The 24,054-nt window shown below is 40.9% G+C and overlaps 1 protein-coding gene across 3 annotated transcripts in view; it reads left to right on the forward strand.

Annotated features, from left to right (window-relative positions):
* The first annotated feature begins 7,231 nt into the window (after positions 1–7,231).
* SH3BP2 (SH3 domain binding protein 2) overlaps positions 7,232–24,054 on the forward strand; it is a 37,805-nt gene continuing 20,982 nt past the window's right edge. Inside the window, exon 1 of one of the 3 annotated variants that reach the window (XM_085059665.1) lies at positions 7,232–7,377. The gene's annotated coding sequence lies outside the window, so the exon portion shown is untranslated. Of the gene's footprint in view, positions 7,378–7,402; positions 7,594–7,813; positions 7,989–24,054 lie in introns of those variants that run through there. The other 2 variants (XM_085059666.1, XM_085059667.1) reach the window with 2 other exon arrangements.

Genomic DNA, 24,054 nt, shown 5'->3' on the forward strand with positions numbered 1-24,054 from the left:
ATTTTTTCGTCTCCTTTCTTGTAGTATGATTTACATTATAGTACTTCTAATAAAATTTTTACGACTATGTTGAACAGCTTTAATGCCATGACAGATCCAAAGGAAGGAAAATGCCTTTCCTCACAGTGAAAACTCTCTGTTAAATCCTGCCTTCTTTTTCCTGTCTTTCCCCAGATTTTTTGTACATGGCTGGTCAATTTCTTGAAAAGTCTTTGATAAGTAACTCCACTGCAGGTGTTTTAGAAATCTGAATAGGTTGTATGTGTTTGATCTCCCTTTTCACATGCCTAGTGACTCCTGCAGGGAACTCCAGCAGATTTACTTGTGAGGCATAAGTCCTCCTCCTTAGAACTATGCTGGCTCCTTCATAATACTTTATTGCCTCTCCTAATTGTTTTATTACACCTTTTATTAATTCATTCTGGTCCAGATGCCACGCCTGTAGATCACTGACTTTCAGAACAATTAAAGAAAAATCATGACCTTTCTCTTCTCAGATAAAATTCTGCTTTTAAGCCAAAGGTTATACACCACAATTTGAGCCATATTAACTTAGAACTTCTGGGAGAATACAGTCTTGTTCAGGCAAAAGGGCCGTGCATGGGAACTTCCCTAACCCTCTTAGAGAAGTAAGATATTTATTCAGCTTCTCTGTAATGCTCTCCTATGATCTTATCTTCTCTGAGGGTAACTTTAAACTTTAACCACATATTGACTCTACTGATTCCCCGGTTTGCTTTCTGCACTTGATGCATTTGGAAAAGAAATTATTATCATTTTTTATGCTTCTTGCAAGTTGCTTTTGAACAATAGTTCTGGCCTATTTTACTGTGCTTTTAAGCTTTTAAAATTTATTATTATATACGCATTTGCATATGCATTGGGTTTTAAAGGACACTGTAATAGATTCAACATCCTTGCAGGATGTAAAATATGTGCTCAGGTTTGCTCATTTCAAAAGGAGGACTGCGGTGAGGATACCTGCCAGAAAGATGCTAAAAGCAGTGTTAAAGAGAGTTAAAGCCTTCATGTTAATAAGTATTTCAAAGTAACTGTGGGAGCAACAGGGCAAACATAACCCACACATGAAGAAGGATTTGAGAAAGGGAATGAGAATGTCACCAAGGTCAAAGGCCAGGATGGGGGTGATTCAGTGTTCTGTTGTTAGGGGGCAAAGGTGGAAACTGCCTGGTTTCCCTAGCAGTACTTGCCACCCACAGCAGCAACTTCAGCTCCCTCCACCAGGCAGACACCTGCAAGAGCTCCACACTTCCTCACACAAGAAGGGTTTTGGTCCTGGGGTGCTCCTCCGTTTGTTGTGCCCAAAATAAAACCTGCTCCTGAGACATGTCTGCTTTCACATTCATCTAATGATGATTTTATACCTAAATCCTCCTACGTGGTACTGAAACCTGTAGCCACCAAGCTTGCTGGTGTTCATGCCTTCATGAGCACGTCTGGAGCTGAAGAGCTCTGAAAGGCTGTATTCCCATGCTGCATTTTGTGTTTTGCCCTTCACTCTTGGTGTGAGCCATCTTAACAAGGCTGTAGTTATGTGAGTAGTAATTTCCTTCTGGAAACTTCACAGCCATGTAAGTTACATCGCTTTGACAAGATGAAAATGTTGTTAGTCACTAGCAGCAGACTGGAATTGTTCTATGATTTCCGTTACCATGCAGTTTGCTGCAGCAGGCTGGAAGGAGTAGGAGGAGATCACAGCACAGAGCACTCAAATCATGAATCGTGTGTTGGAGGCTCAGAGGTGAGTTATTTGGGATTCTCTGCCCCTGCAGCTGAGGCTATCTTTTGTTTACTTAGTTTCAAAAGTGAAAAAAACAGCACTTTACCTGCAGATGCATTTCACTGTCACTAAAAATTTGGTGTTTACTGCTATTTTAATTATAAGCTTAGTGTGGAACTAAGCATTTTGGATTTTAAGGAAATATTCCTTCAGAACGTAGGATGGAAACTGAGGTTTCTCACCTGTCTTGCCAGAATACAGGTTAGCAGATGAGGTTGTGTGGGGAAAGTTGATGCTTTCTGCTGACAAGAGCAGTCAAGTTAAGAAAAATACATTCTTCTTGTCTCAATAATGGCCTTTTTCCCACTTAATAAGTGTAATCATGAGGATTGACAATCCCAGCTATCCACAGTGTGGTTATTTCCTCCTGAAGCCCAGGTAGGTGACAGATTACTTTCTTGGAATTTTTATGAAACCCTATTTATCAAATAATGTTCGTGTTCTTTCTAGATATTTCATACAACTGCAAAACACATCAGCCAAATGGACATCCCTGAGTTTCCCATTACAGAGCTCAGCTGTGTAGATGCCAAACCCAAATTATAGCTGCTTCAACACAAGCACACGAGAGCCAGGCAGGAGAGAGTGTTGTTCTCTGCAGACAGGAATGATACAATTTTCTTGCAAATGCAGCGCAGCAAAAAAGAGATGGAATAATCTGTGTTGCCAGCCACAGTAATGACTGCAGACAGATCACTTTACTCCTGTCCTGCACATCAGCAACACTGTAATATTGAGGACAAGGAGGGATGTACTAGCTGTCAGCCAAATATGTTGGAGAAGTATTAGTGAGTTTGTTTCCTTAAAGCTTCGGCAGGAAAGCGTGACAGAAATCGGCAAAATGCCTTCACGAAGGCTTGCTTTTTCTGGCATGCTTCCTCCATCCATAATGGATTGTTCTGTCTCTACAGGGATACAGTTGGGCCCTGGAATTGGTTATGTAACAAATTAATTGCAGTATTTGTCAGCATTAAAAGCAGCAACAAAAAAAGCCAAGAAGGAGGTTTTATTTTTACCAAAAGTTTGGTAAAAGTCCTATAAACACAACAGACTATTTCTAATGAAAACATTTGCTCTTTTTTACTTTATCTTTGGATGTCTTTATCTTTGGAATTTAAATGTTTTTCAATTTAAGTGTTTTTCCTGGTTCTCTGGCAATTCTAGTGAATGAAGAAAGGAAAGTACCCTCTTTGTACTTAAATATATTGTAATTTTAATGCATGCCTCTTGAGGAGAACAATCAGAATCCTTTCACCTCTTGGAGCAAGGAGGAAGCATGCCATTATTGATGTGTTACTGAGAGGCCCCATTAGGGCCCCTTGATAGTGTCTCTGGAGCCAGACTTGTCTGCATTCCCAATGGGAGAGCAGCTAAAAGGAAGAGCAGCAAGCAAAATCAAAAGTGACTGTGATTCTGGGGTAAACAACAGAATGAGAGATACCTGAGCACATTTAAAGCATTAGGTGTGTTGCATATTTAAACAGGTAACCCAGTCCTGAATCCCAAAGTCAGGAGTCCTGTTGGTATCACAGTACCAACTTTTAGTATATCACTTCTGTATTTTTGTAGTTATATAATTCTCTGATGCTTTTCAACCACTATGCAAGTATCTGAAATTTGACACGAATGCTTTCATTCCTTGAGGCTGAGTGTGGTTTTGCACATTTTTTGCAGGGAAATTGGCAGAATTCAAATAATCAAATCCAAAAAAGGCAGGCACCCTACTATTTTTCCCACCCCAGGTTTGCATTTTGGATGGTGCCTGGTTTGGTGCAGACAGCTTACCCTGGGCTCCTTATGACTCCTTGTGCCACATGACTGCATAAAAAGCAAGTAAAGGAACTTTCCTGGAGCAGCTGGAGCTCAAAGTGTGTAGTGATCCATCACAAATGGGAAATCAGGTACAAGCAGAGATTGTGCAAGAAACAAAGACTGATGACCAGAGGTAAACTGTGTCTCAAGGCCAGGAAATGAGACTTGCCAAGTGTCAGCTAAATTAGACATGGGAAGGCAATTAGAACAAATAAACCAAGGCTTTGTAAGCATGAAGAAAAAAAGAGAGAGAACCAAGAAGGAGGAAGCAGAGCCACAAGACATTGAGGGACAGTGTCTTTCTCAGAATTCTGGGTGAGCTGCTTAATGAACTCACAAATAAGTATTTTCATAAGTCTGTTAGATTTGGCGTCTAGTTCAGCTAAAAATTACACACTATTTTTCATAATGAGGGTTATGCAAATTCTGTATTTTAGAAGAACGGAGGCGAAAGCAGCATCAGAGCAATCATCCCTTCAATCTGATTTGCTATATGCAAATCTAAAGAAAAAACATTTATGAGGATGTAGAGGTAAATGAGACAGAATAGAATTTTTTTCCCCTGAAGTAGTCCATATCAGACTAACCTGACCATTTTCTTTGATAAGAGCATAGATGTCTTTATATTAAGGTAATGTTATATTTACTGATAAAATGAAGATGGAATGTTTCCTCACTACAGCAGATTATTGTAATTCAAAATAATTCAGTGGCTTCAATGACCATCAGGCCTGCCAGAGTTCAAGAAGCATTTGGACAATGCTCTCAAGCACATGGTGTGATTTTTGGGATCGTCCTGTGCAGAGCCAGGAGCTGGACTCCATGATGCTTGTGAGTCCCTTCCAAGTCAGGATATTCTGTGATTCTATAATTTCAAGGGTATGTATTATGTGGGCTGGTAAAAGCTTCAGATTCAAGTAATGAGTTTATTAGTTTGAGAAAACTGAGAATGAGCAAGCTCATAAAATAACTGTGATTTCCTGATGTTGCACAAATGTGCTCCTAAAAAGTACCAAGCACAGCTTTTCCAGGAGGAATGAGCAAATGTCCAAGTCCTCTCAGCTGGATCACTGCATGCAAATTAAGTCACACAGAAAGCTTAGCTTGTACAAAAGTGAAATTCAAGTCAGAAGAGAGATGGAGAAGGGCCTGTTGCCCTGTAAGACAGTTTGTGTCAGGGCTTGGCCCTTGGTTTGGGGTGGGGAAGGTTTTCCTTGCTGAGGACCAAGTGTGCCTTTCCAACACGTTTGGCAGACCACCCGTTAACATGCTCTGCTATCCAGTAATAACATACACAGTAATTTTAATCACAGGCTGTACCCTATAAAATGAAATCACAGGGCAATTTCAGCCAGCAAAGTGAAGGTTCCCCACACCTGCTTCAGCTTAATGCACTAATCTGCCTTCTCTGGAGACTGAAAGTTCTGGGTTTAGTCAGGCAGGAAAATAAATGCTGTAATTTCCACCAACAAAGTCAGGATGTTCTGACATAGGGGTTGCACTAAAGTCAGTGGAAGAGCTACATTCAAACAGCTTTCCTGCTTGTGGTCTTCATATGGAACTTGTGTTTCCCAGCCTGCCCACAGATCTCAGTCTTTGTGCAACAGAAACCTGAGGCTGCTGCTGGATGCAACTGAGGTACACACTGTGGGAAAGCTCAAGAAACTTCATTTTCCTTAGGCCCTGCCAGTGCAATGCCTTCCTTGTTCTCAAAAATGATCTTTCTGTTTACATAGAGACTCCCATAAATCCAGAGCAGGTGTTAACAGCACTGTGTTTATGTGACAAATCAATCAAAGCCATCACCAAACCCCACAACCAGCTTTAGTCAGTCTCTACTGTACTTTAAACACAGGGATTTTTGTTTCACAGACCAAGAGCCCTCTCTATTGTATTCAGAAAAGGGATTCTCTTTGCTACTTCATACTACTAAGTCCTGTGAATGACAAAGAGAAATACTAATAAATGGCAATGACAGGAAATATTGCACCACCACCTTATTGTCTGACCACAGAAACTACTCTGATACCACTGTAAAGGTTAAAAGCTTTAAAACCGGGTTAAAGTATTAGCTGACTAATCACATTAAAAAAATCTCCTGCTTTTTATTCAAACAAGCCTCAGAATGATACGAAGATCAATATTTTGGGAATACTGCCTTAAGTTCTGTCTTTTCAGTTACATTCTTGTTACAAAAGTAAATGGAGTTAAAACTGACAATTTGTACCTCTCAGAGTAGTAACACCATTTTGTAGATAATTCTTACAAGACAAAACCCACATTTTAAGTTGCTGAGCATTTTTAAATAGCATTTTCATATTTTTTCTTATTTTGATTTTTAAATTTTAAATGTAATGTTGATTTTTCAATCCTCTGCTCATATCCCAGATTCACAGAGTATGCTGAGTTGGAAGGGACCCACAAGAATCATCAAGTCCAACTCCTAGCCCTGCACAGGACTATCACCAAGAGTCACACCATGTGCCTGAGAACATTGTCCAAAGGTTTCTTGAGCTCTGTCAGGCTTGGTGCTGTGACCACTGCCCTGGGGAGCCTTTTCCAGTGCCCAACCACCTTCTGGGTGAAGAGGCTTTTTCTAATATCCAACCTAAACTTCTCCTGACACATATAATTAAAAATCAAACCAAATTAAAAAAACAACCCCCCTTTTTTTTTTTTTAGCTGCAAGAAACATCCCCAAACATCTGGAGAGTAATTAAAGGCAAATGGAGAAACAAACAAAAGCCCAATAAAATTCAAAACAGTGAGTGAAATAAAAGCATATCTTAAATTAACATTTAGCATGTAAGAATGAAGAACACTTCATCTTACCAAATTTTGAATGTCACTTTTTAGAGAACCTAAACATACTTTTCCGACTGTGTAACATCTCTTGGGGGTACAGGTAAGCTGCAGAGTAACAGGGTCTAGCTACCATTGATGCTGGGAAAACCTGGATAAAATGAGAGTGCAGAGGCAAGGCAAGGCTTTATGTGTGGCCAGCCTGCAGCCAACATGGCCCGTGTGGCCTTTGGCTGTTTTGGACCCAGGGTACCTCTGCAGTGGCCCTGGAACAGGACATCGGGCACTGAGACACGGAGAGCCCGTGTCCATGGCCTGGGGAGTTGCCTCCATGGGCTTCCCGATGGGCACAGGACACCTCGGGCAGTGTCCATGGCTTCCTGATGGGCACAGGACACTCGCCAAGGAACCTCGCCGTTTGCAGGTAGGCTACAACCTGCTCTCTCCCTGTCGCCGGTGCCTCCCAGGCAGGCACCTGTGTCAGACCCTGCTGCCAGTCAGACAAATCCCGATCCCCAGGTCACGTCCTCTGGGGCTGCAGCTCGGGGAGGTGGTGGAATCACCGTCCCTGGAGGTGTTGAAAGACTGAGCGTGGCGCTCAATGCCATGGGCTGGCTGACACGGTGGTGCTCGGTCATGGGTTGGACGGGACGATCCGGATCCTTGATGCTGTGCCAGGTGCAGGCAGACCCGAGGCAGCGGCGGCCGGGAGGGTTCGGCACAGCAGCCCTGGCAGAGCCGAGCGGTGCCTGGCTGGGGCCGGAGCCCGGCAGAGCCCGGCGGAGCCCGGGAGGGGCGGCGGGGCGGGAGCGGGAGGCGGGAGAGGCGGCGGGCCAGCTCCGGCAGCTCCGCCCCGGCAGGTGAAGGAAGGGGCGGGCGCGGGGCGCGCTGACCGCGGCGGGGATGAGCGGCCGGCGCGGCGGTGGAGGCTGCCCGCGGAGCTGAGCCGGGCTGCGGCGGAGGTGAGCGCCCTGTGCCGGCGGTGGCGAGCCCCGGTCCCGGCGGGGCGGTGGGGGAGTTCTCGCTGCCCGTTCCCTCAGCCCGGTCCCGCCGCCGCCCCGCTCCACCCGCGCCCCTTTCTGCGCTCACGGGCGCACGGGGCGGGGAGGGTTCCCCGCGTGTCCGCGCCTCCCGCCCGCTTCCCGCCGCGGTGCCGGGGGGGCCGGGAAACTCCTCGGGTGAGTCACGGGAGCCTCGTGAAGCGCCGTGCCGTGCCGTGCCGGCCCCCGCAGAGCCCCGGTGCCGGCGGGGAGAGCCGCGGGGGTGGGGCCCGGAGCCGAGCGGAGCCCCCGGAGCCGAGCGGAGCCCCCGGAGCCGAGCGGAGCCCCCGGAGCGGCTGTCCGGCGTTGAGGCGCTCGGGAGCGGTCCGGGTCCCTGGGGAAGGTGCGATTCCCGCGGCTCTGAGGGAAGCAGCGGCAAGGCGCCTCGTGTCTCCTGTTCCGTGGGCTGACGCCTTCAGTTCGGTGCTGCTTTGGTCACCTGCACGAGGGAGGTGGGATGGAGTAAAGCTGTCGGTGTGAGTCCGCCCGTGGGGGAAGGAAAGGCTCTTTTGGGGGCGGAAAAAAGGTGTAAGGTAGGTGCTTTCCTTTGGAAAGGGGAAGTTGAAGGAGCTGTGTTGCCCACTTGTGTTGAACTGTGACTTTGGTGTTGAGTTGCGAGCATGAGGAGTCATTTCCTAGTATGTTTCCAGTGATAATATATATGTTAAAGGATGAAACAAGATGTTTTAGAGTTGAAACAGAGTACAAATGCATTGGTGATAGCATTTTCTTTAGTGTTACCATCTGCTTTAATCTTGGATGCCCCCCTCTTTACCTGGGTCACATCTGTCACTTCAGTCTAGGCATGAAGTTTGCATCCATCTGCATCTGTAGGCTCTGTCCAAGCTGTGTACTGTGCCTGCTGTACCAGCAGAGAGCAAGGCCACCTGGCATGTGCTTATTTAATTTGTCAGCTTTTATCCCCGAGTGACCAGTGCAAATTGGATGGTGCTGTCCCAAATGAATTGAGATGGTGGATAAATGTTTCCCCTCCTGCAGGGGAGGCCTGTGTGCTAAGACCTTTTCCTGGAGTCTTAATGCTGGCAAAGTACAGGTCAGTAGTGGGACTGGACCAGCCTCGTGCTGTGTCTGAATTCATCATTACAGGTGCAGTAGTTCCTTCATGCACATCACAGAGTTTCCTGCTCACGTGTGCTCTTGGTCTGGCTGTGCACTGAAGTTTCCTCTTGGAAAATTAGTTGCATTAAACTGGTATGTTTCTTACTGTGAAAAGCAATTTTCCACTTTTTCTCTGCTTTTAGGGTTAGTGTCCCACAGGTTATGAAATAAATTTAGATCTGAATAATTATACACCTCTTCTGTTTATTTTTGGCTGTATTTGTACAGGAAATATAAAGCTAAACCTCTGCAGTTTATTTCCTTCATGCACATCTTTCACGCTTTGGGCAAAAGCAACATTAACTTGCCATTTTTCTTTTAGGCATAACATTTCTTTCCTTTCCTGTTGCAGTAGTGTAGAGCCATCTTGCTGTTGTAGGAGAGCTGATTAATAGATACCCCTTGCCAATATTCCATTACTGAGGAGTCAGTACTGGGTCAGCTTAGTGGTGGGTTAAATGCTGTTTCCTGTTTGTAATTTTTTTTTGTTTTAAAACCTCTCAGCTTTCCATAAAATTCTCCACAAAGCATGACAAACTTAATGCTAAAAGGTCCAGAAAATAAAAAGCTTTTTAAAAAAAGTTATAAAGGAGGGAGATGCAGAGATGACAGCCCTGGAAAGGGTTAAAAGGTTTAAAGTTTTCAAAGCAGTAAGAACGAATAGACCAAGATAAGTTCCTGCAGAAACCTCAGGCAGAGCTCTCTGAGTGAGAATTCCTGTGTTTGGGGCCAATCTGACCAGCTGACTGTGGATCTGTAAACTCCTGCAGGCAGATAAACCCCTTGTACTTCGAGGACCAGATTTCCAATCTAATATCGCTGCTAGAAAATTTAGCTAGCCTATAAAAAAAAGCAAAACAGGGGGCATGAAAAATACCCTCCTGCAATTTCTTAAGGGGATGTGAAGCAGTCTCCTTTGACAGAAAATCAAGCATGGCAGCCACTTTGGCAATGTAAGTAATGGAAAATGTAAGTAGAAATGGAAATGCCTTAGGAAGTAATGGAAAATGTAAGTAGAAGTGGAAATGCCTTAGGAAGTGTCAGCTTGTTCTTTACAATACTGAGACACAAACATGGATGAGCAAAAGGCACATATGTATTTGTCATTATTCCTGTAGGTAAAGTGCTTCTGACAGCCAAATCTGGAGCCTGCAGTGTTTCTCTTTGCCCCTTAGGTTGCTGGTGTGTTGAGTGTGGTACGAGATTGCAGTGATAGAGAGGTGTGTGTTTTAATTGACTTTGTGTTGGTGCATCTTGCAGTCTGTTTGGCATGGGGTGTTAGACAATGGGTAACTTAGGCTTTTGTCAGACTATCCAACAGTTTCCTAAGTTGCTTGGAATGTGCAGCCCGGCAAGTATTGTGTCCATTAATTATTTCTGGCTTAAACCCTGATCTTAAAAGTACTTGCAGATGTAAGTAACTCTACTGTTTGTAAACTATTAGTTTGTATTGCTGTAGGATCAGGATCCTGGCTTGCTACTTCTACTGGACCTTGCAGGAAAGTTCACAGAAGCTCAGACTCTCAGTGGCATTGGTGAATAGCTCTGTAAGCAATGGTGAGGACTCCTAACAGCTACCAGGGAACAGCCAGAATAAATTGGTTTTGTTTAGATTCAAAAGTATTAGTTGATACAATGATTCTTCCATTATGTGTTTTGTCTTCTAATAGGGATTTTTTAATGGAAGAGAGAAAATAACCTCCTAGATGGTTATTCCTCTCTTGTGTAACTAAGCATTCTTCTGGCCTTTTTTAAACGTAAATTTACTCCATGAAGGCATTTCCTCATAACATTGCCTCACAATTGCCTTTGAACCTGAACTGTAGTGGAACAGTGTCAGGAAGGGAGTTTGATAGTCTAGAAATCAGAGGGACTTAAGGCAGCCTCAGAATAATCTGAATGGGACAATACATTTCTGTAAATATGGTACTAATTGGAACCTGCATTTCTTACACAGTTATCACATGTACATATGTCACTGTCTGTTCCTCCAATATTTATGAACCATTGCTAATTCTTGTTAATCAACACCCCTCTCTTCCTATCAACACTGCTTGTTTCGTGCTGGAATGATTAAATGAGTTATGCCTTTTGTGGTATGTTGAGGAAAGAACTGAAGTTCTGAGCAGTATAACTACACTGAGTATGGTTGTAAACTTCAGGGAATTATTTATGATGTTATATATTGCAAGCATATGTATCATTGGGTTGGTTGCTTCAGATGACTGGACTAGAGCACACAGCTGGATTCTCTGTACACTGTGCTTTTTAAAAGCAATATACTGCCTACACAGTATTTCTCCAAAATCTGTTTGAAGTTTTTTTCAATCTTGTTTCTTCTCCATACACTCCTATGTTGAATTTCTTACTTTTTTTCTTAAAAAGAAAGGGAGTTGAGGAGTCTACATTTCATCTAACACATGCAGGAATTTGAAAGCAATTTTTCTTGAGATAAGGGATTAATTTGAAGCAAGGCAATAGTTAGAGGAGAATGCAGGGGCATGAATCCCTATGGAAACAAACCTAAATGTTGTTCTCCCCCTATTGCAGCATACCAGCATAACTGAAATAATCTATTTGTTTTGTTTGTGTGCCAGCTCATTTCCTATAATGACCAAGTTCTTATCTCTTCCAAGGTGGTGTTACTGCAGTAGTTATGCATATCTGAATATCTTTGGCAGAAAGATACTTCAGGATGATGTACAGTGCAGAGAAGGAATTTTAATCACTCTGAAATCAGACCTTGGCAATACTTGTGGCTTCAGCTCCTGCAGACTGTGTTTTTAGGAGCAGAGAAGGGAATAGCTTGCAAACCCATTGAGAGGATTCCTGCTGTGTCTTTTTATTACAGTCACAGGCTAGTTTAACCAGACTAAGTCAGGGACACCTAATCTGTAGCTAGGACTCTTCCTGAAGTACTTCTGACAAACCTTAGCTTCATGGCAAGTGGACATTCTGGATCTCTCTCCCAAAACAGCTGAGCTAGATTGCTGGTGTAAAATAAGTATGTCTGGCTAAATTTGGGAATAGCTGCTTGCTGAATTTTGTTGCTGGATGAACTTTCATGTCTGTAGTTGCCTGAGACAGGGAAAGTACACCTTTGTTTCCTTACAATCTTTTCATTCTGGAAAAGCCACAGGTAATATTTGAAGAAGTCCAGGGAATGCTTGTTTTCATCCTCTTAATGTTTGAAAATTCTCACTGTTCAGCTGGTTATAGTTATAGCTTTATGGATTTTTGTTTTCTTTATGCTAAATTGTAACATCAGCGGGGAAACTGTACATCATTAATCATGAATGGCCAGAATCACTTCCATCCTAATGGAACAGTAGGTACATTTGAATCATTAGATCTGTTTTGTCTTCTAGAAAATGCATGTCTTTAATTTCAGCCCTGCTCTTCTAGTGTTAATTTGTCAAAGAGGGAACTTTCCAATTCAAATAGCTTTGTATCTGTAATTTTTTTTTTAAAGATAAACACTTTTCTCTTAGTTAAATGCAACCACACTGCTGTAACTTAGAAAAACACGAAATTTGTTTTGCTCATGCTAAACCACTTCCTTGGATATCTTAGGGCAGGAATACAGGAGTTTGGGGTTCTTTATGTTTTGACTGACTGATTCATGTAGGAAGTGTTACTGTGTGTGACAGTGTGTGACCAGTTAAGGGTGGCTTTGTTAATTCCTGATTATTCCATGTGGATTTAGGTGCCTACAGATTCTTCCACTCTCTCATGAAACTTTTAGAAAAATTAGTACCTGCACATATATTTACAACCACTATATGAAAACTTCAGAGTGGTCCATGTAAAGAGATCATGGTTTTTGTTGTTTGATGTAGTAGACATTGCAACTAAACTTTGTTTACATTTACAATATCTTGACACATGGATGCACAAAGGACTTGCATAAAACACTTTTTGATATTTTTGATTATTTCAGTGCAGGGACTGTATTGCAACCTCCAAATAAGAAAATTATTGAACATATTTAACCAAGGCTTTTATTTCATTACCCTTCAGCTTTGCCATAAATGGGTGCTAGGAGAAACTCAATTTATGCCTTTAATCATGAACTCGCTTGTAAGGGCTCTTCAAACAGGAAATCTTTCATGCCAGATGTTTTCCTCTAAATATGAAAATGGAATTTCTGTTTGAGCTCATATGGGAGCAACAACTGAATGAAGTATCAGTCTTAATTTTTTTTTTTTTTTAGTCTGGTGACCATGCTGAGTAATATTTAACCGTTTTTTGGGAGTATCAAACCCTGAAATTTTAGAATTCTGTTCTTTCTGGTGGAAGCACTGCACAAGTATGCAAAGGTCATGAATGAGACCCCTAAGAAGAAGACAACATCTGTATTTTTAGCAAGCATTTATTATTCACTTTCCTCCTGTGTGCCTGTATTGTATGTTTTAAGCCTTTCCTCTAATGGGAAGGATAACACACAACTTTAAAAAAACAGAAACTAAAATCCCTTAGCATAGTAGCTGGAGCCTTAAAAGAAGCAGAGGAGAAGCAGTAATATGTACACCAAAAATTTACTTAAATGTGCAGTTCGTAGAGTTGGCTGTTAGTATTTTATGTTCTGGTTCATCTCCTGTCTTAACTGATTTGTCATTTTCCAGCACCTGGTGTAAGACTAGTTACCAAGTTCCAATTAAGTGATTAGTCCCAACTTGCTGCAGGAAAACAAGCTGCATTTTGGAGTTTGAATGGTTCCTCATTCTTGCTTCTGGCACTGCTTGGAAAGAAAAGGCTGGGAGGCAGTGGCACCAGTGTGCATGTCTGGAGCTGTTGCTACCTCAGAGATCTTTCTTTGTCTAAGTGTTGACAAGAGGGAGATGATGGGAAGTGTGCTGCAAGACTCGTCATGAAAGGTGATTTGTGCATAACAGACATGACTAAAGGCAAAAGATTTCTCATTTTGAGGTGTAGCCAAGTAGACAAGAGGAGAGCAAATTGTAGAAGGAAGTAGAATTTAGTATCCCTAGGCTTAGTACTTGTATGGTCAAGAAAATGAAACAAAGCCATACTGTGTGATGGAAATGTAGTCTGCATGAATGGGTCCTTTCTCTTAAAGGACAGGAATGAGAATTTTGATTGGACTTCAGCACCCTGAACTGTATTGTTACTCAGTGTGAATGTACTTTTTCATTGTTCAGGTTAGCCAATCTTGAACTACCACCTGAGCTGCATCTTTTGGTGTTATTCCACTGTAACAGAGGGAAATAAGGTCAGGCCTAGTTTAGCTGGCAGTACTCCTGTTTAGATAAACCATGAACCTGTGCTGTGCAACTTAATAATTAATTGTTATACGAAAGCAAGGCTTAATTCTAAATGCTCTTCAGCTGAAATGACAGCTTCATCTTTTATTATCATCGAGTTTTTTCATTTAAAGATATGCAAAATAAAAAACAGGAACCCTTGGAGGAGGGAAATCTTACTTAACATGTCAGTTTCCACTTCCATGTTCAGATCTTCAGACAAATAAGCTTCCTACTCTCCAGTAGAGCTTTACTCTGCTGAAATCAGTCACTGTCTTTGTCTTTATTCATTCAGCACTTCAGGACAATATCTCAGATCCTGAAACAGATTTTAAAAAGTGTAAAAGCATGTTTAACTAATTTTCATTTTTTATGTAATAACTGCTTAGTGACAAAAAAGGAAGGAGAGGTGGAAGTAGAGTGTCGTGAATACCTTGGTCTTGTCTGGTGAAATATGTCTTGTAAGATCAAAAAAAAGTGGTTTTGTAGGAAGCTTTGTTTCCTTGTTCTAATTTTAACTTCAGCTACTGTAGTGGTAGACATTAATCATCATTCTGGAAACAGTCATTTTTATAAATATAATTTTTTAAAATACTCATAGAATTAGCAACTAGATTTTTTTGTGATTTCTTTCAATATCTTCATGCAGATCTTATTCCAAGTCAAAATCTCTTTGAAATGGTCCTTCATCTCATGTTTTATTACCTCTTACATGATTCTGCAAGACTTACCACACTTCTTAACCTCAGCTTGGGTGAGGGACAGTCTCTCTATTGGTGTATTTTTAAAACTTGTTAAAACTCTACTCTAAAGTAACATGTTTTGGTTTAAATGCCACACCCTTACAAATTCCACCTCGAAGTCTCCCTAGTTCCCCTTAACTTCATCAGAAGTTGTGTGCATCCCAGTGCTGGTGCTCAAACCAGACCATAGTTAACCCTCAGAGCTAGTTCCTGCAACCAAGCAGCAGAGGCTTAAATTATTAGTCTCTAATCTTGTGACAACCCTACTAAAAAGAGTAAATCATTACCTTGATGTTGCTTAACAGTAATTGTATTACGACATATCACATAATTGTCTGTTTCTCCTAGACCAAGCTGGAGCTCTGAAGAGACTTCAGTTCAATGTGTTATGACTGCAGGACAGTTATTTCCTCAGGTGGGAGCATCTCTTATCTCAGAGCACTGTGGTATGACTGAACACTGGGTTTGCATTGCATCAAATGTAATGTTTCCTAAACCTTTTACCCAGACCTGGTAGTCACACTGTTTTCACCAAGCATATGTACTGAATTCAGCTTCTGGTATTTCCTTATACCAATAAAACTGAACACTTTAGACACACAGGCTTGTGTAAGAGCTACCCATCTTTTTATTCTGTTTGGTACTGTCCTGTATTCCTGGAAGGATTAGCTTTTTTTCCTACTTTTTTTTTTTTCCTGATAATAATGTAAAGAGAAATTTAGCACAAAGAAACCTGGACTATGAGCCTACAGGTTCTAGTGGCAGATTAAAGGCTTGTAATTAGCTAATCAAAACTGATCTGTAAGCTTGACTAATCAAGATAAGGCACTTTGAGCTATGTTTGGGCAAAAAAGTGGCCTGACTTGCACAGCTGCTGAGCATCTGCAGCTGTTAATTGCCTTTAATCAGTCAAGCTTAAACATTCAAGCTTTCCACTGTAATTTTTCAGTCAGTTAATCAGACTCCAGTGTGATGCCAGGTAGGCATGTTTCCAAAGCACTGTGCATTTGAAGTGAGTGAAGTGGGATTTGTGTATACAGACTTATGTTGGGTGGGGAAATACAATTTCTGCTGTCAAAGTGGGTGTACCACATAAAGGAGCGTGGGACATTCAACCTTCTGCAGTCTCTGTTTGGTGTCTCGGAAAGAGTCCTTACCTTCAGTATTTAACTGGAGACTTGCATTAGGACCAGGTGAATAGGTGAATATACTCATCAAAATGCTAACCAGAAAGATTTTTCTGAGAAGACAAAACACCCATTTCAGGAGGGACACACAAATCTTGCTGTAAGATTAGTAGTTTTCTTCCTCCTAAAGAGCTGGATGTAGAAAACCACCTTGAAAAAAAATAATGAGTTTATATGCAACAGAGTTGTCATCCTGGGTTTAGGAGAACCCAAACAAATAATATGATGATGCATAGTCTGGCACAAATGTATTCCATTCCCACCATCCATAAGCTTGTGTGGGTACTCTTACTCAGGAGTAAATTAAGCATGGCAGACTGCTAGGATTATGCTGGATAAATACTGGATGTGTGACTGTGCAGTGGGGGAGGATGGGAAATTTGGAAGGGAAAGAGGAATATTTTAAATGTACTCTTCGTGTTTAAACTAGGAGAACAGAGTTAGATAGCCAAACTATTCTCTAGCCACATAGAGGAAATTACTGTATTTGTGGGGAGCTGTTTTGGGAAGAACTCACAGTGAAATTCTTTTTTCCTTCAAAACTCAGAGCCTCGGTGACTCATCTGCCTCCTGCCTTCTTCTCCCCTCCTCCAAAAGAGAGGGGAAAAAAAAGAAAAAGCCCTTATTTCTGTCCCTTGGCAATTACCACAGCTGTTGTGAGGAGGGCTGTAGTTCAGAATGCCACTGATCCAAGTGTCTGAAGAGGCCAATTGAAGCATTATCAGAGGGATGTGTGGATCTGTTGAGTCACATCTTTTGCTTCGAGGTGCAGATAAGCTTTCTCATAACGATGGAAACAATGCTAATAAGATGGAATACCATGTTTCCAAAAGTACAAAGTACTAGATGACACTGAAGTGATTAAGTCTGGAAACTCTCTGTCACGTTGGCACTGTGCCTGCTGTGCCTCTGCTGCCAGGCTGTTTCTGCATGGCATCCCCACTCCTCCAGTGGAGAGCAGTTGTGTTTCTCCTCTCTTCTGGCTGGTGGCTCCTCTGCTTAGCTCTTCAGTCCTGGAGGGATGAGAGGACTGCTGGGGGTGGAAGGACATGGCAGTGGGAGGGAAGGATGTCACGGTGCTGCTGATGCCACCTGTGTGTTTGCACTCAGGGATTTGGCTCCCCAGTTGGCTTGGCAGGTGGCAAGGGCTTAGTGGCAAATCTGTTAATTACTAGAGATGTACTAAATGCTGATCTAATGGGCTGCAACAATGTCGTGGTATTTAATAATTACTTGGTAGCAGGAAGCTCTCTGCTGGGCAGTTGAACTGGGAGTTGGGTCTCTTCTTCTGAGTTGGAGGTCTTTTTCCAAGCAATGTGTCACTTGATTGATAAGCTTTGTTTATTGGGAGAAAGCCAAGCAGAAGGGTTTTGCAGCAGTGTCTTTGCTATGCAATCTAGTAAACAGAAGTCTTTTTGATTGAATCTCCTAGTTTGGCAACTTTACACAATTCCCTTCCTTCCTAGAGTGTTCTCTTCCATTTTAGATAGGAAACATATTAGTTAGATGCTTCTAATTAATCCTTGTTTCTATGCCTGTACCATTTCTACCTTTCTAGTCAACATCGTGAGTAATTTGCCTGCCACATGTTACTAATGCCCTGTAATTTTTATAGCCTTAAGGAAATAAAGTGCATGGCCTGGTGGAATTTTGCTCTAAATGCACTTGTTGGTCTGTGTTAATTGAGAAGGTATGTGAAAGAAAACCTGACACATGAATCAGGAGTTTGAAGTGTCATTCTTACAGAAACAAAAGTTGTGAGAAAGCTCTGTCTCCCCACAGTCCTCACCAGCTGTAGCAGTGATACTGGGCAGACTTCCTTTTCTTTTTTTTTTCTAGCTTCTTATGGTGGGGTTTTTAGGTTTTTGAGCAACTCACAGGTAAAGACCAAATATGAACTTGACCTGACACTTGGGCATTAGTCCACATAAAAAGCAAGTATAAACCTGATGTGTGACTAATAATCCTGTGCTAAGAAGATAAACTGTATCACTATTCACTACTTAACCCTAGTGACCTAAGGTCCAATGGGTTTATGTTGCATATTTCAGCAAAATTTTCTAGAAAAAGAAGAGGGAGATTGTATTAGAATGAAAAGGGTTAATGATTGTGTTCTGTGGAGCAGCCAAAATGTCAAATGAACAGTGAGTCTTGGGGAATAGATTCCATGTGATTTCTAACTGAACAATTTAATATCCAACAAAGTGGAATGAAAAAATACAAAGAAAAACTAAACAGCATTCCAAAGGAGAAAAACCACGAGCTTTAAAATTCCAAGGTATACAGGGCATAGAAAGAACTCTTCAACAATTCTGCTGTCCTTGCTGACTAAAGGTTTATTTTTTCACATCCAGTTAAACTATAACTAGTGCAGTCTTTGCACTTGATCGTACCATGCCAGCTGCTGGTTCTCTGGTAGGCTGCAGAGGAGAGGAAGTGGAGCAATGGATGTGACCCACAATGATTTTGTGAATTTATCAATCTTTTCTAATCTGTGACGATGCCAAATTTAGAAACTTTTCGTAAAATTCTGTAGACACAATTTTTTGAAGTATGTAATGGGATAACTGTGGTTTGAAGTGTTGGGCTTGTTAGGTTTTATTGGAGAAGTACTTGACAGAAACTGGAAATTAGCTCTGTTGTGTCTTGGAAATGTCTTTCATTAATATAGCGGCTTACTATTTAAAAATAAGTGACTAGAATGCATGAAAGATTATCACATACTTTCTGAAAGAAGATGGGCTTTTTGGACAGAGTGTAATGTACTTTTAATGCTTTTTAGTACACCTCCAAAGCTGAGAGTTCTTTTTATGGCTGTAGAGAGAAACAATTAATGAGGTGCAGCTCCACCTTGATAGAGTTATTATTAGAGTTAAATTTTTAGAGGATGTTAGGTGGATCAGTCTGTATGATTTCAAATACCAAATAAAATATCACAAATAATATTAAATATTTTTAAAGCATGCAGGAAGAGTACTTTCCTTCTGTAAAGTTCAGCTTTTGTAGACCTTTTATTTTGTGGTGGCAGTAACGCCCACAGCTGAATCAATGCATCTGTGATGTTGTTTGGCTTGGGTCTGGATGAACTGTTGCTGTGTTTACTATACAAAGATGTCAGGTTTGATTACTTAGGTTGAAACAGGACTAATCCCATTGACGTAAATTTCTGAATTTCCTTTGTGCAAGTGAAGTCCAGCTTTAGCTCTTCATTGTGTACAAGAAGTGATTCATATTTAGAATGCCTGAAGAATATCTAGGATGTGTATAGCAGGAAGAGATTCTGTAAATCTTGTAAAAGGTTTTGCTGGAAATGTTACATGCTCCATATAAATTCTGTGTGGAACCAAAACCTGGAAATGAAAGAATGCTGTACAGACTCCTTGGGCATAATGGATGCTCGTTCCAGGCAGTGCATAAATGTAAGATTTTGGAGGTCATGGAGAAGGGAGCCCTTCCTAACCAGGTCATCTCTGTAAAGAGTTTGGCTGCACCATCTTAAAAGAGCTTTCCAAGGAAACTATAAAAAAGAATGGTGCACAAAGGCAATGTGTTCTTTGTAGCTCATCCTGCCAAGAATAGAAGAGGGGATGCTAACATTTATAACATACATAATTTCTTTAAGAACTGTATATATATGTATTCCTATATGTGTGTGTATGTTTCTTTTTAGTCTGTAATACAGAAAAGTTTGTTTTGGTGGTGAAAAGTCAATGAGGTCAGGAATCAGCCAAATGACTTTGGACTGTCTATGATGTGACCATGAGAATGGAAAGAATAGGCAGTGCTATTAGATGTTTGAGAAAGGATTTAGAAATAAGGAAGTTCTCTAGGCTAGAATAGACTAATGTGATGTCCAGAAGCATCTTCAAATTAAAAAAGGAGAGGGAATAGTTCAACTAGACTGTAGAGTGGATGTAAAAGATTCCAGGCTCCTGCTAGATTCAAACTTTGTGTGCACTAAGTCCTTGTGTCTTAATTTCAAAGAGCTGATGGGAAGGAAGTGAAAGTATATTTTAAAATGAGTGTTCCCACTTACATACTCTTTTTTTGCTCATGTAATGGGACAATAGGAATAGCTGTATGGAGTCAGATCCAGGGAAAGCTCACAGAAGAGTGTAAGAGCTTGGCACAGATATAGAATACTCTTCCAGCTTAAGAATTTACAGCTCAGGGGTTTATTGGAGTAATTTTGAAGTGCCAGACATGGAGATCTTGGAATCTGAGATGGATTTCTGTATTTCCAGTTTTTCAATCACTGTGCACTAAGTGAGATGTGTTACAGCTTTTTTTTTTTTAATTTGTTTGGTTGGTTTTTGTGGTGGTTTTTGGGTGGTTTTTTTGGTTCTGGTTTTTGTTGGTGGTGGTTGTTTGTTTTGTTTCTGTTTTGTTTGGGGTGGGGGGGTTGGGGGTTTTTTGGTGTGGGGTTTTTTTTTCTTTGTTTTCTTCCTCTGATATGTTAATGGTCACCAGTCTAGGAAGAGTTTTGATTCACATGTGCAATACTATTGCATTCATTCCCATTATCTGTAGTGTTCTGAAGCCCTTTTCCCAGAGTGAACGAGTTATACTCTTATAAACACTTTTATAAAAGGGTTGCATCTTGACATACAGAGCAAGTCAGAAAAGGAGCTAATTTGACATCAAGGTCAGATGGAAAGCAAGAATCTAGAATTTGTGTGTTAGCTCCTTGCCTTGGGTCTATCTTACTGTCAGGTGTTCATTACTTTCATAATATTCTGCATGGGGTTTGTACCTGTTTGGAAACCTTGCTGCAAACAGCTGGCACCACGACAGGCAAACTGCTCTGTGGTGTAAAATGTGACTGTTGTTAATGTCTTATGAAGTATTGCATATTAATGTCTTCTGTGCTTGCAAGTAGCCCTGTGTGAACTCACTTTTGAATGCAGCTCTACAGCTTTGGAGGCTTAAGTCAATGTCAGGCTAATCCTTGCTGTTGGAGTTCATTTAAACAAGATTTAGGGAGAATGAATTTTTTTTCCTTGTAGTCATACTTCTGAAGGAATTAGTGATTTCCACAAAGAAATGATCTTATAAAAGGCCATTGTCCAAATTGTCTTGTAGAAGAAGCCCTTTGCATGTGGTTATACATTTTTATGGTTAAGTGATATGAATTGACTGTTCCCTCTCATGTCCTCCAAATTAAAACTGTTTGTTTACTGCTGTCTTTCTGGAGCAGCTTTGCAGTGTACATTTGTTTTAATTTTAAAATCTTCACTTAAAATCCCAACTACATGTGATGTGGTGTTTATAATTGAATTCAGCTTTTGTAGAAAGTAAGCATGAGCTTACAGAGATTGTTCTTTCTCCTGCTCATTAGAAAAAACAAACCAAAGCAAAAAAACACCAAAACCCAAAGGTAATATTTACCTAAGTGATGAAATACAGGGTAGCCTTAAATCCTGGTTATTGTAAACCATGCTCCTACCTGTTTCAGTCCTTTGATCCAGTGTTTTGTGTGGTGGGAGTGGTAAAAGACTTATGCTTTACCACATCCTTTGGATAAGATTGTATGATGATTTAAAAGGGAACAGTAACTGGAAGTGGAATAAAGAATCCATGTTTCTGGTACATCTACTTACTTGCATGAGGCTTTGAGCTCAAGGTGCTTCAAAGCTGCTGGGGCTGGGGAAGGCCATTAGCAATACAGCCCAGCTGGACCTTCTAATTCTATAAATCACACTTGCATTGTTATTAGCTTATTTGGATATTCCAGTTCATAGTCAGAGTTTCCAAGTCTGAGAACAGCACACTCTGAGATGCTTCACTGCATGATTATTTAAAACCCAGCACCACCTACAGTGCTGTACAACAGCATAGTGCAGAGAGAGTCTTTGCAGTTATGCTGTGCCCTTAAATTGTATCAATAGTTTTATTTTGCTTGTACAGGCAAAATCAAAATAGAAACTTTGTTTTGTTTTGCTTTTCCAGGGTCTAGCAGAAGTTGAGCTTCCTCTTTGGTGCTGGCTGCAGCCATTTGCCTACAGAGGTGTATTTGCTTAACTATTAGGTTCCTGCAGTCACCAGGTGAGGGAAACACAGGCTTGAAGGACTCGTGGATGGCATGACCAAATGCTTCCTCTAAACCAGGGCTTTCTGCATTTCTTTGGGATTCAATTAGTAGCTTGTTATTTGGGTCAGCGAGTTTGTGAATTTACTCATTGTGGTTTTTTGTCGATAGACATTCAAAAGGACTTTTTAGGTTTTATGTGGTTTTGTTGGTTTTAATATCCAACTGCAAGAATGTTTTAAAATTGCTTATATTCAGTAAGTTTTTTGGTGATTTGCGTATTCCTTCAGACAAAATACCCCAACTAGCAATAGACTTGGACCTCAGTTGCATTAGTTTTGTACAAACACAGTACACAATGAACTCATGGATGTTGTATATCTTGCCAAAATGCCTTAGTATCAGAAAAAATGGGGAACATAAGTATAGGCTGCTAAAAGTTGGTTTTTTTGCTTTTCTTCTTTCTTTCACTTGGATTCTTGATGTACTTTAAATCAATTTAAGTAAAATTCTAAGAAAGCAGGAAACGTGTTTCCTAACAACAAAATTAATTTCGTATGGCAAGAGGTCTGTTGGTTAAATGTGTCTGTCAGATATGCTTTAAAATCACTAATGGATATTTGACCCCTTCCTAGACATTTCTAAAAGCTTTTGTTTAGGTGTTGCTTTTACTGAAGTTCAACAGACAATCAGTATAAATGCTTAAAGTTGTTTTGACATCTAAACAGAAATTATTTTGGCATCCAACAGTGCTTCCTAATTTATCAGTTTTTCGTACCTTAGTGATATAATTGTGTGCAGTTAATCACAAATCATCCTAGCAGCAAAATTGTTTTAACAGTAATATATTGGAATTGAAAACTTCTGCCAAGGAAATAAATCATATGTGGAAACTCCCACTTTCAGTATCTATGTGTATTTGGGGAAACTCCCTTTGCAGCTGTCTGCAAGAATAGGATCTTGGCAATCACATTTGTACTTCTGCTCAGTTACACGATTTTTTTAACCTATGTTCTAGTTTAAATTGTTCTCCAAGCACTGATGAAAGAGCAGTTAATCATAGCCATGGTGGCATTTATAGTCTTTTGAACAAGGACTTTGTATATAAGTAACAATTAAAAGGAACAACAGTAATTTTCAATAGTAAATCAAAATTGAATATTGGTAGTGTCTGATTTTTATATTAAAAAAAAAAAAGAGGAAAAAACCCAGCAAATTATCTTCAGTACTTGTCTTCTGCTTTAGGGGTAGTTTAAAGCAGATGTTACTGGTGTGGTCTGACTGGCATAGCCTTGACCCAGTTAGCTCCCTGGGTGAATTCTCCTATACAATTTTGAGGGGCCTTTTGCTTTAATAGAAATCCATTAAACTGGAAAAGCTACGCATAAATTGCCAACATAGAAAATTATGCTGGAACAGGTGAACTGATCTTAATTTAATCCTTATTTCCCAGAACCACTCAGGTTGGAGAAGACCTCTAAGATCATTGAGTCTTAACTTTCAGCCTAGCACCAACACGCAGTTCACCACCAAACCATGCCCCAAGTTCCACATCCACATTCTATAAATATCTCTGGGGATGGGGGCTCCACCACTTCTCTGGGCAGCCCATCCCAGTGCTTGACAGCCCTTTCTGGGAAGAAATTTCTCCTAATGTCCTATTAAAATCTAATATCCCATTAAAATATCCCAAGCTGGCTCAGCTTGGGACTGTTGCCTCTCATCCTGTCACTTGTTAGCTGGGAGAAGAGACTGACCCTCACCTGGCTACAGCCTCCTGGCAGGGAGCTGGAGACAGTGAGAAGGTCTCCCCTGAGCCTCCTTTTCTCCAGGCTAAACTCCCTCAGCTGCTCCTCATGGGATTTATCCTCTAGGCCCTTCACCAGCTTCATTGCCCTAGTCTGGACACACTCCAGCACCTCATTTTCATTCTAGTAGTGAGGGGCCCTGCAATATATTAATATAAAGGCTTGCTTTATTTTACAGACGTTCGAGCAATATATGACATTAACTGTATCCCAAAACCAAAGTCATTCTATCATCTTCCACGATGTGTGCCAAACTGTTTGATGAAACAGTCATGAAAAGTTACAACTTTGTTTTAAAATTGATAGGCGCTTTCTCTGAGGTGTGGCTTATTTATTGCAGACCAGTGCTGTCTGGCTTTTTTTGAAGTTCCCAGCCAACAATGCATCTGTAGATGTTCAGAACCTAAGAACCACTGTAGTATAAGTAGAATTTTTTTTTTTTTAATGATA

The sequence above is a fragment of the Lichenostomus cassidix genome, chromosome 4, assembly GCF_008360975.1.
Source record: "Lichenostomus cassidix isolate B80296 chromosome 4, HeHo_3.0, whole genome shotgun sequence".
NCBI lineage: Eukaryota > Metazoa > Chordata > Aves > Passeriformes > Meliphagidae > Lichenostomus > Lichenostomus cassidix.